Raw genomic sequence first — 17,832 nt, 5'->3', positions numbered from 1 at the left:
CAAGGTAATTGCAATCCAAAAGCTGCGCTACCTCTGAGAACAGTGCCAAGCTGGAGCTGCTATCTCCTGGGTGCACGTGGTAGGAAAAGGCCAAGTAGGTGTGCTACGAAATACAGCTAGGAAGCTGTAGCAGATAGCTGTGGATCAGATCAGGCTGGAGGCTCAGGGCAAATGCATCACAAACACTTTCTTGGGAGTTCCTCATAAGATGCATCTGGGACCTGCTCCCATAGCCTGTCCCTGAAAGGTGTGGAGCTCCTTCCCCAGGGTGGGGAGGGGAGTTCCTGCAGTAGAAGCCTCAGCAAGACCTTGCCCAAAAACCCTCCCTCCCTACAGCTAGGGAATGTGCTGTGAGCTTTCACTACAGACTGAAAATGTGAGTGGAAAATATCTGAGGTAAATAAAAAGAAAATTCAGACTCTACAGAGCAGTTCATCAACTGCAAAGCAAATAGCTATGACTCAGTTTATCACAAACAATAACAGAACAAGAATTAACATTAACAAGCTAATGCTTCATCTGATTGTGAGGGGGGTTTTAATCTTGTTTCTAATTAATTTTGACAGATTGAATTAAAATGCTTATTTGCTTTGCATTTGATGTGCATGGGGCTGTTCCTGACTTCCTCTCATTAGATTACATGCAGTCAGCAGCAGCCTTTGTAAGCCCTTTTACTTTTGGACACTGAAGAAGCAGACTAAGTCCTTATTTCCATTTGTTAAAGATTTTTGATCTATTAAGAGGCTTCTGTTTTTCAGCAAGGTTTTCCTGCTTTTTATTGCTTTGCTTTCAGTTTTTCACATATAGCAGCTTAACTTGAATATTAATGCATAAGCTCGCTTTTTGACCATGGAGCCCCCTCGCTATATTCTGTTTTAAAAGCCTTCCTATGTCAGTTCCAGCTGAAGTACCAGAGGAATAGGCCTCTTATCCTTCTCTGTACTTTCTGTCAAAACACTTGCAAGAAACATTTTTGAGACATTTCAGCTGGAATTAACAAGACAAGACTGATTTCCTAAGATATGCCTTCCTTCCTCTGACAGAGTCAAGGAGACAGCCTGCTTCAGGAGACAAATGACTTTTCTTGCATTATTTTCTCCTTCTGATGTATGAACCATTCTCATCACCATTAATTTGGATTCTAGTTGCTTACAGAGGTGGGTGTGGGCTCCTCAGCAATGAACATTTGTTAGAGCTACTGTATGCAAAACTGCAACTATCAAACAATGCTCAAGACTAATTCTAAAGAGTTATCACATACAGTCAGGAGATTATTGGATTCTTATGTTTCTGTACTCTGTATCTTAATACCTGCATTTTTGATGACTGCTGCTAGAATACACACTTTTCAGGGAAATGAAAGCAAAGGAGGAGAGAAAAATCATCTAGCAACAAATTCCACAGTAAATAAAAGAACTTGGAATATCAGGGGTATAATGATTCTGTGCAGAATTTCAGCTGGTCCCTTAGACTGTGCATCAAGCTGTGTTATTTGAGCATACAGGTGACTTATATTTTGTGGTTATGCCGTCTCTTTTATGTTTTATTTTAAAACTACAGTTATACAAATTGTTGTGAAAACAGCATACAGGAAAAGTATATAGATGTATTACATGCAAAAATAGCGCACACATTCACTGCTGCCTTGTATTAGTGTCAATGAAACAACAAACCCAATGAAAAAGTAAATCCAAAATAAGCCCCTTGGAATAAATGGAATTGATATGACTCCTGACATAACTTAGCTCTTGCTCCAAGTACTAAATCCAGCACAGGTGGAATAAGTTCTTCAGCATTAACACCCCTGTAACTGAAGGAAGAACTTTCCTTGATGACTCTTTCCTGTTGTTTCACTGCATTGTGCAAACTGCTGTAATGGTGGTACCAGGCAAGAAGAGCCAGTCTTGAAGGGTGCTTGGGCAGCATACCCTTCAGTGTTTCTCAGTAACCACCTCTAAGTGCGAACACTAGCCAAGGTTCCATGTACCCTGTGCACTGACAATTGCGGGATGGGTACCTGAGCTGGCCAGTGTGCAAGATCTTGCTCCTTCTTCACATGCAGATGTTGAAAAATACACTCCAAATCCCTTTTGCCCCAGGACACAATAGAAATCAGAGAAATTAAGTTTAAATGAGCTCTTCTGGAACTAAAATAACTGCGAATGGTGTTTGCAGTCCATTCCTGCTGAAGGCTGAGATGCTTTTCAGCTGTCTGCTGTGAAAGCCGGAGTAAAACCCAAGCTGAGCACAGGGAACCTGAAAGGACCAGCACAGCCATTGTGCACTGCTGTCCTTCCCTACAGAGCCAGAGTAGGGGCACAATCTTCATGTGTGTCTTTTCACAGTGCAAGGACCATCTTCAAGATCTGTAACCCAAGTAAACGGCTACATAATGTAAGATGGTCTCTTAAGTATATGTCAAGTTTTTAACCTAATATATACACTCTTGATGAGCTGTAGAGACAAGCAGAATAGAGAGCAGGCAAGACAAGGGGACTAAGCAGATATTAAGGAGAGAGGCATTTCATCAAATAGTATATAAAACATATGTAATCAATAAGAATGCAAGTAAAAACTACACCCAGCTTCAGTATTCCATTAAGACCACTACATTATTAATAATATATCACAATAAAATCTAAGGCAAATTATTACTGATATATTAGGGAAAAAAATATGCAGCCTACAATTAAAGCTGTATTTGTTCATTTATATTTGCTCTAGTCACAGATATGATGGCATTTTAAAATAATGACCCAACTCTCTCTTTCTGAAATGCCAGACCATGCTAATTTACAGCAATTGGAAAGCTGAGGACATGTATGGCTTCAAACTTAACCTGCAAATTACAAGCCAAGACCAACCAATGCAGCAATACAAAGACAAGGTGATACATTAAAAGTGAAATAAGAACACCCACCTTTCAGCAGGAAGTTAATTCTAGAGCCTTCCTATTGCTGCTTCCAAATGAAGAGGACATTTGTCATTTGGAAGTAAACAGCTGATTGTGATTTGTAGATCTGCATAAAAGCTATGAATCACGGATCAAGCTCTGCAAAATCATTAACCATCATTTCACTTTTTTATCCTTCCCATGCTGGCATTTACAGAATGGAAGTTAACCTCTTCCAGTTCTCTCCGGTGCTGAGGGGACTGGTTTGCTCTCCTGCTAAGGAATATATTTAAATAAATCTTCAACTCTTATCACCATATGTTACTACCAGCACTATATTTTTGTTGAAATTCTTTAGTGTTACTCTGCACAGGAGTTGTGAGAGTTAGTATTTAGGTTTTCCTTTCAAGCTCTTTCATCCTCAGTAAAGCATTGTATCCCTTCACTTCTCCAGTTCTTGCTCCACTTATGTCAGTTCAGTTGTGATTAGTTTCCCTATGTTTTTCTGTCTTTCATCTGATTCTGAAAGGCCCTTAAATCTGTAGCTCAGCTCAAGCTGGAATTTCCAATAGATCCTGATGTTTTCATGTTACAACTATTAGTTTTCCTTATTCCTTTTTGATTTTTCCATCCCCACTAAATCTTATTTTTAGGTGTTGGGTGGGTTGGTTTGGATTGGTTGGTTGGGTTTTTTTCAAAACAAAGACTATCATTACTGGTAAGACATTCTGCTAAATATACTATTGCATTTGGGACAGGTCACCTGTTTAGCTAAATGCAGCAAAAAAAAAAAAAAAATAGTAGCATAAACAAAAAGTTGATAATTTGTTTTGCTATCTCGTAAGACCTAGGGTTTTGTGCACACCGTAGTGAGAATGAGCACACCCTCTATTTTACAGAATGCCAGTGGCATCCTGAAATAACTTTTATTAGTGGTATCATAAGAAGTAGTATAGAGGCTGAAAAATCAGAATACATCTCATTATTTGACAAGATGTACTTTTGACATACACAACAGAACAAGGGGAAGCTGCAGTAAATCTGTGAAAGAAGGTACATGCTCTCCGTATCATGAAACTCTGGTCAATCATGATAACTGTAACAGAATTTGGAAACTGAAATGAGGCTTCATTGGGAAGAGATGAGAAAATGAAAAAATAATCATGGCACATACCAAAAATCAGAAAAGTCAAGAGGGCACAAACTTCTGGGTCCTTTATATCCCCCTATATCTATAGACAACCAAAAAAAAAAAAAAAAGCTGCTTTGTAAGTCGGTGGGTTTGAGCCGTCATTCTACCATGCACAAGCACTTATCTAATATTCTATAGTTGTAGTAGGCTTCCAATAAATACTAATCCTCTAGGAGCATACTTACAAAACCCATCATCTTTTCAGAATCCTTCAGGCCTAGAGTATCTGGCCATAGGTTAATTAATAAATTGCTGCTAAGACTGACTGAGATTGCAATACAACTCCTTGGTATAATACCTAATGTTCTCAGTCTCCATAAAACTCTTTCAGCCATTGTCTATGTGCAATATTTTTTTCTCTGAAAAGTCTGAAAGGAATCTAATAAAACCTGAAGAGTTGAAACCTTCATAAACATCATAAGTCATGCTTCTTTAGTATAATGGTTATAAAATATTTGTGAGATCTTTTCCTTTTCACCACCTTACAGAGTTTTTTTGATTGGTCTAAATTGTTGCATGTCAACCATTATTTAATAACACCACCTGCATGGAAGAAACAGTTTTTTTATTACCTCCCATTTTAAGTTAGAAAATCTTTATGAATCATCAAGTATTATTTCAGTAGATTAACTTTTTTAATTGAAATCATGTATTTGCTCAGTCAAACCACAAGTATGGCATTTTCAGACTTTAAAGATGCCTCAAGACTGGTTTCAAGCGCTATATGCAGGTTTTACCATACATGCACACAGTGCAGCCTTAATTTTTAAGCTTCATATATTTTTGTGTCCTAAATGACATTAGATAAATGCAAAATCAAGCACAGCCATTTTCATAAATATTAGTCAAGCCATATACAATATAATAAAACTCCAAACTGAGATTTAAAACCTCTACTTACTGTGCTAAGGTGACTTCCATAATTACACACAGACTCTAGCACCACTGTAATTAGCCCTGTTTTTCCCCACAAGGACCAATTACTGTGTTTTAAACTGATCCATAAGGGGAGAAATACAGGATCACATATTTAAATGTAGCTGTCCACCTTGAGCATGAAAATTGCAAGCCAGCAAATTTGTGATTCAGAGAAGCCTGCTGTGGCATTTTCTCCAGTACCTGGAGGAATCTGTGGCACAGAATGAAGTGCCTTTGTCTGCAGTGGTAGTTCTGATATGGCAAGAAAAGGAGAAGCGCTGCCCACTGCTCCATTAACAAAATTGCTTCTTGGTCTTCTGTGAAACCCCAAAGTAGCTGAAATCCTTGCTTTTTTTTTTTTTTTTTAAACTCTGGCAAAAGCACTGAGTTGACCTCCATTTACAAATCAGCAACTCATTGCTGCACACATTTAATAGCTTATATTTTGTTTAGACTTTTAAAAGATGTTGTTCTTCACAATTCAAGTGCAAGAATCTCCAGGCTACTCATTCTTCACTCATCTATACTACCAGCACAGCCACTGCTTAGAATGTTGTAAATCATAATACCAACAAGCTGTGACTAATGCTGGAGAAGGCAATATTGATAGCCTTGTGTCAATGGAAGCCTGTTTTCTGCTTGTCACAAGCATTTGGTAATGTCCTGTTAATGCAACTTAACTTGCTCTTTATTCGTGACAGACGAGAGCATGTTCTGTATCTCATTAAATCTGATTTAATGACTAGGACAACTCTTGTCTGTTTGCTTCTAGCAGTGCGACGCCTGCCCTGAAAACAGAGTAAATTCCCTGGCAATTGGCCCCCATCAGGCTGTGCTGCTCCTGCTGTTTCATTGGCACCAGAGCCCCAGCTCAAGAGCATCACAGCTGCAGGAGCAGCCTGCAGAAGCTGCAGTCACACCTCTGACAGCAAGACTAAGCGTGTCATTGAATCTGGAGGATAAGTGACAAAAAACCCACAAAAACCAAAAACAAACCACCACACACAACAACACAGCATGAACTTCGGCATTTCAGAAACAATGTCCTTGCTCAGAGCTGACGGTTTTTCAGATACTGAAGTATGGCTCCAGTCTTGGAAGGCAAGAACAGACAGAAGACTTAAGTGATTTTTGTAAAACATGTAGGAAGATCTTTCAGTGCTGAGGGCACAGAGGGACATTTGGGGCAGTATCTAGGAGAAAAGGGGCAGAACAGAGGCAGTGCTCACCCTCTCTCAGCCCAGCACACACCGCCAGTGAACTCCAGCAGCTCTGCCCTGGGGCTGCGCGTTCCAGAGGCAGCACCACCTGGTCCCCAGTGCAGGGCTGTAGGAAAACCCACCTCCTGCAGCTGTCAGGAAACAGCTGAGCACTTACAGGGCTCAGACCAGATCACTCCTGTGATAACGGTCACTGTTTGTTCTCCACTGCCCCTAATGGGAGGATCTAGTGGATGAAAGGCACCATTTTTCCTTTTCACCAAAATTAATAATATAGATCCTTTAGCAATTCCTTATTTGTTGTTTTCTTGCTCTAATGTCCCTCTAAAAGCAACTCTTTCTGTCTTTCTTTTGCCCTGCTTACAACAGGGTAAAAGTGCCGCTCTTTCTGTGGGAGACCTATTTGGAAGACTGAAATCTCTCCTAAATATTGGTCATGACTGGTTCCCACACTACCCATCCTATGCCATGTGGTATTGGTAGATATCATCCACTCCTGAGAATGAATCATTTCTGTAATGATTGGCATTTTCACCAATTAACAATCCTTCCATGAGATGCACATGTCAAAACAGTATGCAAGTTTGTTTTCATGCTGCTGCTGCATGTCTTAATCTTGTTAATACTGCACAGACATGAAAACCAAGGATATCACACAACTTTTTTCCCTCTTAAAAATGTCTCTAATTTTAAGAGATAAATTTCACAAAACATGTAAAATACTCAAGAACTGCTGAATTACAAATACCTTGAAGTTTTAAGAAGAATATTAAGGAAGCCACTACTTTACCACCTATTTAAGCATACAATACACATGTGCAAGTTAAAAGATCTTATGCTCCTGTTCCCAGGTTCACAACACTTTTCACTGTGTAACTTCACAGAAGTTGCATGGGCCATGATCAGCCCCACTGAAGTCAAGGGAAGCTTCTCCATCCATTTTAATGTAATACATGCAGATTTGCCTACTTTTTTGACCCAATTTTCAAACCGAAGGTCTGTAATGCGTGTATCAGTAGAGTCTGTCAGCACAGGTCTCAAAGCACCTTACAATATTTATTCTTTCAAAATGTCCTGTGATATAAAGATTGTTCCCTTTTTGCAGCTGAATAAACCACAGCACACAGTAGTTAAGGTACCAGTTGTTGACCCCGACGACCATTTTCCACAGATGCAGTAACAATAAATTGCACCTGTAACTTTGCCTTTAAAGATGATTCACCCTTTTTATGAGGATGAGGATCTTTTTCTTTTCAGATGTTGTGGATACAACAGTACTTGCCAAGAGATGGAAAAATGCTTGTGTTATGGTAGACAGCCTGGAGAGAAAAGACTAGATTGTGTAAAAGTGGTGGAAAGAAAGAAACCAGTAACTTGATAGATCCCTATTCTGCTGTTGTTCCAGCTCTTATCAAAACTTTATCAGATTTGGTGTCATGAGAGAAGCAAGCCACAAAAGCGGCTACTGAGCATTTCTTACGCTATTCAGTGTGCTGTCTGCAGGCAGGGTAGCTGTTCTTGCTATCAAAAAAGTAGGTTGATATTTAGAAGCAATAACAGAACAAGAAGCATGCTTGAGAATCCTGCTTTTGTGTAGATGTTATGCAATCGAAGACGAGCAAAAAAACCCCACACATTTATTTCATAAAGATGAAAATGATGAAAACATAAAAATGCCACAGTTACACAAATGTAACTGTCATTGCATAAATGCAGAACTGCATACTTATATATATACAAACACAGGTTCTGCTCAGTCAAAAGCAAGCTTTTTTTTGTAATCCAAAGGAAAAATAGAGAGGAAAAAATAAAGAAAGCAATCAGTATAGTGAAGCAGGTAGAAGATGATCTTCGTGCCATCAGAATAAGTGGAAATCTTTCCACCAACATCAGTAAAATCAGGATTCTGCTGTACATCTGTACTGGATTGAAAGGTCTTCTCTTTGAACACTGACTAACATTGGCAGTGAAATATATTTTAAGTGACAATAAAAGGCAATTCTCTAGCAAAGGGGATTCTAAATAAAGGTCAAGTGAAACTGTACATAAGCTCAAGGTCAGGTTTAATGTAGCCTTTTGGACATGAAAATGAGGAATAGTTTCCTATTTGCAGCTAAAAAGTATAAGTTTGGGAAGAGGTCTTCCTTGACCTACTTATATGCAGAAGCCTGATGGTTTCAGAAGATTTCCTACTAGGAAGAAAGCTAATAGCATCTGTCCTTTCCAGAACACACAAAGATCTATATTCTTATTTTCCTATCCACCGCAAATACAAAATACATTTTAATGTTATGCAGAGAAACACCTTACTATGACTAAAAATCTATAGATTCTCCAAAATTGACATAACCAGCTGATTTACTGTTTAAAAACTCATCGTGGACTTTTTTCCTTTCCATAGATTATTACATTTTTCCTCTCGGCCTTCTTTCCCTGTAATGGAGGAAAAAAAAATAAAACACAACACAGATGTATATGTTTTCTGAGGGGAATGATTCACTGGTTTCTGCAGCTGGAGTACCAGCCTTGGCTATTCTTGGAAAACCCAGAGGAGCACATATGGTTACTTGAGAGGCTCTGTGCATTTCTTTCACTTCAGCTCTTATCAGGTGGTATTCTTTACCTTTGCAGTAATCTGATTTGGAGAACATAGTTCTAAAGTACCTTGAGGTGATAAAAATGAGACTAAAATGCACCTTCTTGCATTGTTGAAGTGACTAAAAATATTAACTATGTTTTGTCTTTACCAGCTGACAACTTTTTTAACAAATTAAAGATTGTGCAGAATAGAATACTGCTCTTGAGAATCTGTTTATCCCACATATCGGGCTACCACAGAGAGGCTTCATAGATTAGCTGGCTAGATCTAAGCCCTGTTCTTAACTGGCATCCCTAGAGTTCGAAGAAGTTCTAAAGAGTGTGGCACAGCCCTATATTTTGCTTCTTTTAATCTGCATTTTATAAAATTTTCTCTGCTTTGTGTTTTGTTATCTCTCAGTCTTGTCACAAAAACTGTATGTTTACCAGTAGGGTGATATATCTATAAAGGGTGACATTCAGGTATCTTTATCACAGGCTAAATTTAGTTCTCTTATCTTGAAGTTTCTGGTGTAGCTCTGATTTTCAACAAAGATCATAATGAGAATCTCAGATTGAGTGATGTCGTCCTCATCTGCCCTTTTATTTGTCATATTTCTGTGAAGCAGATAATACTGTCTGCCAATCTAAAACAAACTACCATCAGCAATGTTCATGTAGTAACATTTACCAAGCAGATCAAGAAGACTTTCTTGAAGACAAGTTGTATTTCTTTTAAGTTTCTTAAGGACACAGTGTCCTTATGCCACACCGTGAGGCCACGTCCGTAGCTGCAGTAATATCTCTCATATACAGAGAAATGAGCTTCTGTTACTTTGACAGATGTGAGAGACACCCATGTCATGAACTTCAGAACAGAGGATGATGAAGCAGTATCATTCCACATGTAGAATCAAGCAATCATTTTTCAACTTAAAAACTCAATTTTTTATGAAGATGTAGATAAAGCACTGTAGTAATTTAATGTCTCTACCGAGTAGATTTAAATGTTCCTCATAGGAGAACCAGAATTTGTCTCAAATACCATCGAATTCCATGATAAATGCATAATACTAGATCAAAATTTTATACTGGCTAATGCATAAATTATATAGTCCCTAATATTAAATCTAATGCTTAATACAAGCTAGAATGAATGATAAAATAGATCCTCATACTTTAATCACTGTAGTAACTGTCAAACAACACTGAAATTTTTTCCTTCATCGAGAGTGTGCTTTCCACAGAGCAGTAGATTACTAAACATGTCTCATGTCACAACTAAAGAGTATGTTTAGTTTCAAGAGCAGAAACTGGAATGTTCTTTGGACAGATATCAAAGTAAGGCCATCAGTTCTTTTCTAAAAGCTAGAGTAAATTATAACTAATCCACAAAACCAACCTATATTCAGTAGTATACAAGAAATTTGCATTGTAATCCACAAACCTAATTCAATCATAGTGTTCAGTTGACGTAAAAAAGCATACAGCAAAAACATCAAAAATCGAAGTTCAGGGTTAGTAATCATAAAGGCCAAATGTTGTAGTTATTTTTAAAGTATTTACAGATTTAGATACAAAGAAAAAAATTTAAGATGGCTGTTACTGATGCCAAGTTACAACGTAGAATATTAAATGCAGACGTTTCCATTTTAATTCTCAATGTGAAAGAAAAAAAGAAATCAGATATTACTTGTCTATTAAAAATGGAGTCATGGGGAGGAGAAAGAAACCTGGAACAGAAGCTATAAAAGGCAAAACACTAGTGGAGACCACTGAAGTCTCCCACACCACCAGCTGTGTCCTTTCCTGCTCTTCTTTGTGGCTCCATCCACTTTGGGTGATTGTCTTTCCACGGCTCTGGCTACCGGGGAGCAGGGTCCCGAGCAGAGGAAGCACACAACATTTAGTAGCAAAGGAATGGTGCAAGAAAACTTAAGAACAAACATTTTGGGAGGACAGGTATCTGATATTTTTTGTATTAAGTGGCAAAGCACTATTCCACCTCTTTAATGAGATACCAAGTAAGGCATGATTATTTTGCCTAATGTTTTAAAGTTACATTAAGACTGAACAAAAATAGTTCTAACAGCAGAAGTGCCTAATATGGGTAAAGCCTAGTTGTTAGGCTATTTTTTTTTCCAAAATACAGAAAAAAAACATCGCTAAATGATTATCTATTCGCTATAAACACCTTTTTTACTGACCACCGGTCTCTTTTTTTTAGTGTCCAGCTTCAAACACACAGAGGTTGTGTCTATCTGGATACTAAAATAAAATCAGTTATAACCTTGAAAATGCCTAACTTTATTAGAAAATACTATGTCACACACATCTGGCTTTTTCAGTACAGGAAATCCTTAGTGTGACTAGACAATCATCTTCTGGATAACCCTAAGCCTGCAGAAAGTACTGCCTCTCGCAGCACTGGACTGTGCTGCATTTGGAAGCAGAAAGGACCAGCCCAAAGTGGTATTTTCCACAGTAAATAGTCTTCTTGACTAACTAGTGTAAATGAAAATCCATAAATTTTTCTTCCACTTTGCAGGAAGATGCCCCAAACAGACTAATTCTAACATAATTTTTAGATTTTAAAAAATATTTCTCACTTTTCTATTTCCTCTTTAGTCTGTCACCCAAGGATATCAATTACTTGTTGCTTTTTAGTATATTGACTTCATTTGCATAGATTTTTCATGTGAGTTACAACTTCTATTATTGTGTTTCGCTGTGTAAATAATTTTCTCAAATGGTTGCAGTGCTGAGCTGAAATAAAATGTATTAGGCTTCTGGTATATTTAGGGCTCTAATCTTGTTTTTTATAGGTGTAGCATAATTTATAGGATAAACCCAAAGGAAAAAAAACCAAAACATTGAGTTCAAGGACACACTTTCAGTATACTCAACTAAATGTACAAGGGCATGAGAAGCAACATAGAGAGTCCTATAATTCCCAGAAAATTGCCCAAAACAGGTTAGAAGATCCTGAGCTTTTCACATATGCTGTTGTTTATCAACCTAAATGGCAGAAATGATACTCTTCCCTTGTGAGGTATCCCCAGAAGCATCTATGTTTTGTGGTAGCTAAATTTCTGCCCCAGATTGGGCAGAAATCCAGCAGTGAGCAAAGCATGGGACACAACCATAACTGCTGCTGCCATCCTAGAGCGTGACTCGCAAACCGGCATCCTCTGCTTGTGTTCCCAGCCTGTTCCTATTGTTCAGGCATACCCAGAAGATGACAAGGCCGCCTAAGTACAGCTTTTCCCCAGCCCAGCAGAACTCACCAGCTATGTAAGGTGCAGAGCGCCACATGTTTGCATCAGAGACTGAATCTCATTTTTGAAAAAATTCTAGAAATCCCTTCAGGTGCAGATCACTCTCAGTTTCTCCCATTACAACCACTTTATCTTGTCTAACTAACCAAATGTGAAAAATGGTCTCTAAAGCATATCTGTGTCTCCTGTAAGGAAAACTGAGTCTCAAGACCATGTCTAATGGACTAATACTAATAAATCCTAGGTGGGACACACAGACACAATGCCATGAACTCCTGGCTGTGGTTCAACTTGCAGCCCTGGATCAAACACAGTAAATCTGAACCAAGCCTTCTGAATGTGCTCCAGCCCCCAGCCTATCAGGTGTCTGCAGTTATGGGAAAGAGGCTTTATTTTCACAGAGGATGTCTAACCCCAGATTCCAGTTCAAGATCCCAAGAGGAGACAGATCTCCTGATGGGAGTGTCTGCCAGATCAGAGAGCAGAACAGGGAGAGGTACTTGTGCTTCCCACCCTCCCTCAGCATCTCATTCCTCCGCATCTTCAGTGGACTCTCACTCATCTGGTTTCTAAAGCCTCTTTATGCCTAAATCTTGTTAAAACCGAGCCTAAAGCTTTTGATTCCAGCAGGCACTTCAGTACCCTGGTGTTAGGTGGTGCAGTGATGAGTGTTAGAACACCCTGGTACCCCAAAGAACCAGTTTCAGAGTCAGTTTTGATAAGGACTGTATAGTACCTCAGCCGATGCAGTTCTGTAACTCCTGTGCACCTACACAAATGACCAGTGTCACAGAATTTGGTGAGAAAATGGATTATCAGCAAGGGCTATAGAACTGAATCTCTTGACCTATAATTATAACAAGATGATATAACTATATGTAAATCTTCATTAACATTTTAACAATTATTATTAATTACCACCACACTTGGTTTACAGCTGATTACAAAAATGAGTTACTTCCTTTTCTGTTCTCAAAAGAGTTGTTTCCAGCCCAGGCAGTGGCACAGGGTATTCCTGCTTCAGCACAGAAAATCTTGCCCAGTCACACTGGCTAGACAGGATGAGAGAAGAGGGAAGCAATCCATCTTTGGAGGACTGTGTTGCGTAAGCTTACTAACTATTTTCAGCTGGCAGTTTGTTTTATGTGACTGCTGGTCTGCTAGTGTTACTACGAAAAAAAACCAAAACCAACTCTTTCCTCTGTTCTCAGTATTACCCAGTTAAACTTATATCCCCTGACCTTTATTCAAAGTCATGCTGGCTCAATGGTGATATTTTAAAACTGACTTAAAGTCATGGAAAACCTTGAGTATACACTTTTCGTGCACCAGACGCACAAGATACCTAATTTATGATTGAATTACCTGATTTAAGTTTCAGTGGTACAGCTCTGAATATAAATGTGCCCTAAGCTAACAAATTAAGCAGCAAAACACAGCAAAAAATCTGAGCATTCTAGTAGTTCTTTGAAGAGATGCCAAAAATTAATAAGACCAACCAAATACATTTTTTACAAACAAATCAGTTTTTCAAAGGTAACATCTGTGTTGCACTGACTCCTGGTGTGATTAGATTGATCTGCACACACATGCGAGTATGCTAATGGAGATTCTGTGTATTCAAATACCCATCAGCATGCTATGCCTTCATCAAAAACTCTAATGTGAACAGGAGTCCAAAAGTTCCTTTCTGAAACAAGCTGGACAACTTACACCTGTTTTGCAAACTGTTCCATATGAATAGCCGTAGTGATTATGTCCTTAGAATAAAAATCTGAGAATATTACTGTGTTTGCAGTAACATTTTTGCAATCTTTCCATGTCTGTAAGCAAAGCTACTTCATTAATCCCTTAATCATATCAATGAAGTTTAATTACCCATATGGAGAATGTTTTTAAAGGCTTTTGAGACTAGGTGACATTTGGTCATGTTGGTTGCAAATAAGGCAGGAGTTTACTCCACTTAAAAAAATATATATATATTTAAAAACCATAAGTGTCAGTGCTCCAAAGGATTGAGTGAACTCTGCCTGTAACACTAAAGTATTCTCCCTGTGCAGAGGCTGTTAGAGAGGTGTTTATCAATATCTTCTGTCTTCGGACCATGACACACCATTGCCAAAATCTCTTGAGTGCACCCAGCACCCACCTAAAGTCTCACAAGAAGCTACCACACTCAGCTGTGCTAATGTGTTATCACACTTTCATTAACACAAGTTCTTTGCTTACTTATTTTCTCAGAAACACAAACAGGGTAGTCAGAAAATCCACCCAAGGCAGACTATTTCCCCCAGTTACGATTTTTCGAATCCTGCCTTCTTGCTAACGCCAAGATTTCCTGAATACCAAGACTGTGCAGCACTAGAACTCGCATAACTGCCTTGGCTTATGCTACATTTCATTAATTTAAACCGAATTTCCCACAAAGCGTATGACACAACCTATTTATATCAAACACGCAACAGAAAGTGCATGAAACAACTTGCAAAAAGGATGTTTTATCTTTGTTTTATGAGTTCTTTGAAGAAGCAGAGATCAGTACTTTAGTTGGACAAAAATTACACTTAATATTATGCTATGCGCAAGCACAGAGATTAACTAAAAATGAATACTGCCTTTACTCAGCTCAGTCATACAGATTATAAGGAAAATGGCAGGTATAGTGTATTGTGTTCTCTCTCCATACTTCACAATTGTATTTTGTTTTAGTTTATTTTCTACAAATTAATTTCTTGCCATAACTTCATAAAACCTTTATGCTTTCTGTAGTTCTTTCCCAGTACAGTTTTCATTTAATCTTGCTCATTATTTACAGTTATAGTGCCCTTGTAAACTTAACCTTTGCTAACAAAGTTATGAATTATTAATAGCAGTTGTTAGTACAGGGGCAGATATGTGAACATAATGTTATTCTGACATTTTCTGCAAGCTGGGCAGGTAAAAAGAAAGCAAGCAGTATTCTGCACAACCTCAGAAAAGTGGCTGTGTGCATTGGGTCAGTCTTCCTTCATGAGTTACTCAGCAGCAACAGCTTCACTGTTCAACAACTGCTGCACCAGGAGTGTTGGTGCAGTACTTACCAACAGCTGATATGAACACTCAGTCTCAGCTAACACCTCCTCCCTACCACTGCAGCCCTCACATCACACAAGGTGAAACAGATTGACTTCACCTAAGGTTATAACCACTGCAGCTGGTCACAGGTGCAACGCAGGCAGGGAACAAGGAAGAAAGCAACAGGACTTGGCCCTTGTGAGAAAATACCCAAGCTCCAACACAACGCTGTTAAGGAATTTCCAATTTTAGCCCCAGTAAAACTCAGATGAGCAGCAGTGATTGACAGAAACGTTCTGTAATTCATTGTAGCCTGTTTCAGAATTGGATAATACTTGGCAGTAGAAAGAAAAATCAGTGCATTAGTGCCTAAAAGCCAAAGGGAATCTCATTTTGAAGAAATCAGTCCTGCATTGGCAAAAGTGGTACTGAATATGAGCAAGCTGAAAGATGACCAAATGAAAAACAATAAACACACATTGTTTCTTTATTATTTCTTAGGGTTTGTTTTTTTAATATATTTTCTAGTTTTAACTGAACAATTAAAAAATCACGAGTGAGCAGCATTTTAAATTTAAACCTCATTCTATGCCTAAAATTTGGGGGTGGGGTGTGAAGAAGTGCATGTATAAAAATTGTGATAGAAAACTCCTGCACAATATAAATGCAAAATCACATATGTATATTTTCATTGTTATTTCTAAATTATTTGCTCTCAGAACCTTCAGAAACAAACTGGAGGCTGCACTGTGCTCAACACCACACAGAAACCAAAGAGAAAGCTCCCCCCACCCTACAGGACAACAACCTGCAAGATATTATAGCATGTGGAGGTACAGACAGGAAAAGAGATAAAAGAAAATTATCAGACAGTATATGACAGGAGAATAGATTTAGGTATTGAAACACTGATAATTAACAATCATTGAGTGTTATTTGGGCATTTAGGGGTAGGATTTGTTTGATTTAGGGCAGAGTGTGGTAGAGATAGGTATCTGTGACATAACAGCAGCATAGTTTTAAGAAAATATTTTAAGGAACTTTAAACAGTTAGAGTTGTTCTTCAATATTTTTCTAAGATAACTCAATGGAAGTGTGAGGGACAACACAAAATAAAGATCATGCTTTCGGGAAAAATTAATAGGTGGATAATGCAAGCTAGGATGCTGACAAATTGAGGCAGAAAACTCTTCATCCTGAGTGAGAGATGGATGATGGGATGGGGCAAGTCCATGGACATTCTCAATCAGGAAATCTGGGAAAATGGAAGGAGTCCAAAAAGAACAGAGAAAAGGAGGACAATGTACATAAACACCCCTGGGATTTAGCATGACTAATCAGCACCAAGTCTGAAATCTAGTGCATAAGTCAAACCCTTACAAGCAGGATCTCACTCTTAATAACAGGAGCATAGCAAAACACTTTGCTCTTCTTTCAAAGCTGCAGTCTTACAGTCTCCAATGTTATAAAATATCTCTATTATTGTCATGCAGCCCTTTGTGTATGCAGTGTGCACTATGATACAAACTAATGTTTTTCCACAAACTCTTTTTTTCTCAAACCTCTTTTGTTCATGTTTCAGTGACCCATGCACACACTGGTCCTTTCGCCATCCACCTTCCCGTCGCAGGACTTTGCTCAACTCCTGATTCTCCATCCAAACATCAAGAGTGAGTATAAGATGACAACTAAGCTGGTGAGCCTCCTCCCCAACCCCCTCCATCCAGCCTGCCTGACAGACACCCAAATGCAAAATTCATCCAATTACACTATTCATCATCCCTTATTACTAACTCCCAGTCCCCCCAAATTGACATTTTTATAGCGCAAGCCTAAATGCACATGTACAATAGTTTTATCTTGACATCCAAGAGACAAATATCATTAAGGCAGGTCCAGAACTGGAGGAGAAAGGAAAGTAAATCACAAATCTTTCCTAAAACAAGCATTCCTTGGTTATTAAAAAATGTTCAAAAGGCAAACGTTTATATGAGTTCAAATAACTACTTTCCTGTTATCAGAGGCAGGATCATGAAGTAAAACTTACTAACACTTGCGATGAGTGCTACAGAGCTCATTTTTCCTTGAAATAATGTTGTTTGATCATGAAGTGTTTTATAACACATACTATTTAGATTACTGCACACTGTCCAGTCTGAGTGAGGTGCTTTAGACAGTACTACCCTTTCAATAAGAAAATCAAAATAATATTAGTACTAAGATTGTGTATTTGCATTTTCTGCCTTTTCTTAAGCCATCCCATAACGCTATCCCACATACACACGTGCGGGGACATACTGCTAGACCTTAACAGAAAGTCCAACTCCGCAGGTAAAGACCATGCAATACAAAGTAAAACAGAATGACTTCATGCAGCAGGGCCACAAATACTACCCAGGAGTTGGGACCTGTCAGTCTCAATTCCTCAAGGAAATTGAAGAGTGTTTTCTGTCCATTGCTGATTCTGGAGACAGAACTTGATGCAGCTCAGCAGGGTATGACTAAAGACTGAGATGTCTCAGTTCCTCAGTGATGGAACTGCGATGCAGGCAAATAAGACTACCTGACACACAGCATCTCCAAAACGATGCTAGGTCTGTTCAAAGTTCTGTCTCATGCTTAAATAAACACAGGAGCCAAATAAACCCATTCAGACAATGTTGCTGCAGACAAAATCTGCTGATGCCTTTTCTTACACAA

The 17,832-nt window shown here is 38.5% G+C and overlaps 1 protein-coding gene across 3 annotated transcripts in view; it reads left to right on the top strand.

Annotated features, from left to right (window-relative positions):
• The window catches only part of SLC9A9 (solute carrier family 9 member A9), a 193,556-nt gene that overhangs the window by 155,329 nt on the left and 20,395 nt on the right, over positions 1 to 17,832 (top strand). For 2 of the 3 annotated variants that reach the window (XR_011740502.1, XR_011740503.1), the window contains one exon: positions 16,715 to 16,802. The exons of the other annotated variant lie outside the window; for it this stretch is intronic. The gene's annotated coding sequence lies outside the window, so the exon portion shown is untranslated. The remainder of the gene's footprint in view (positions 1 to 16,714; positions 16,803 to 17,832) is intronic. 3 annotated transcript variants of the gene reach the window in all.

The sequence above is a fragment of the Patagioenas fasciata genome, chromosome 9 (assembly GCF_037038585.1).
Source record: "Patagioenas fasciata isolate bPatFas1 chromosome 9, bPatFas1.hap1, whole genome shotgun sequence".
Classification (NCBI taxonomy): domain Eukaryota; kingdom Metazoa; phylum Chordata; class Aves; order Columbiformes; family Columbidae; genus Patagioenas; species Patagioenas fasciata.
This window is presented reverse-complemented; position numbering and strand designations above follow the sequence as displayed.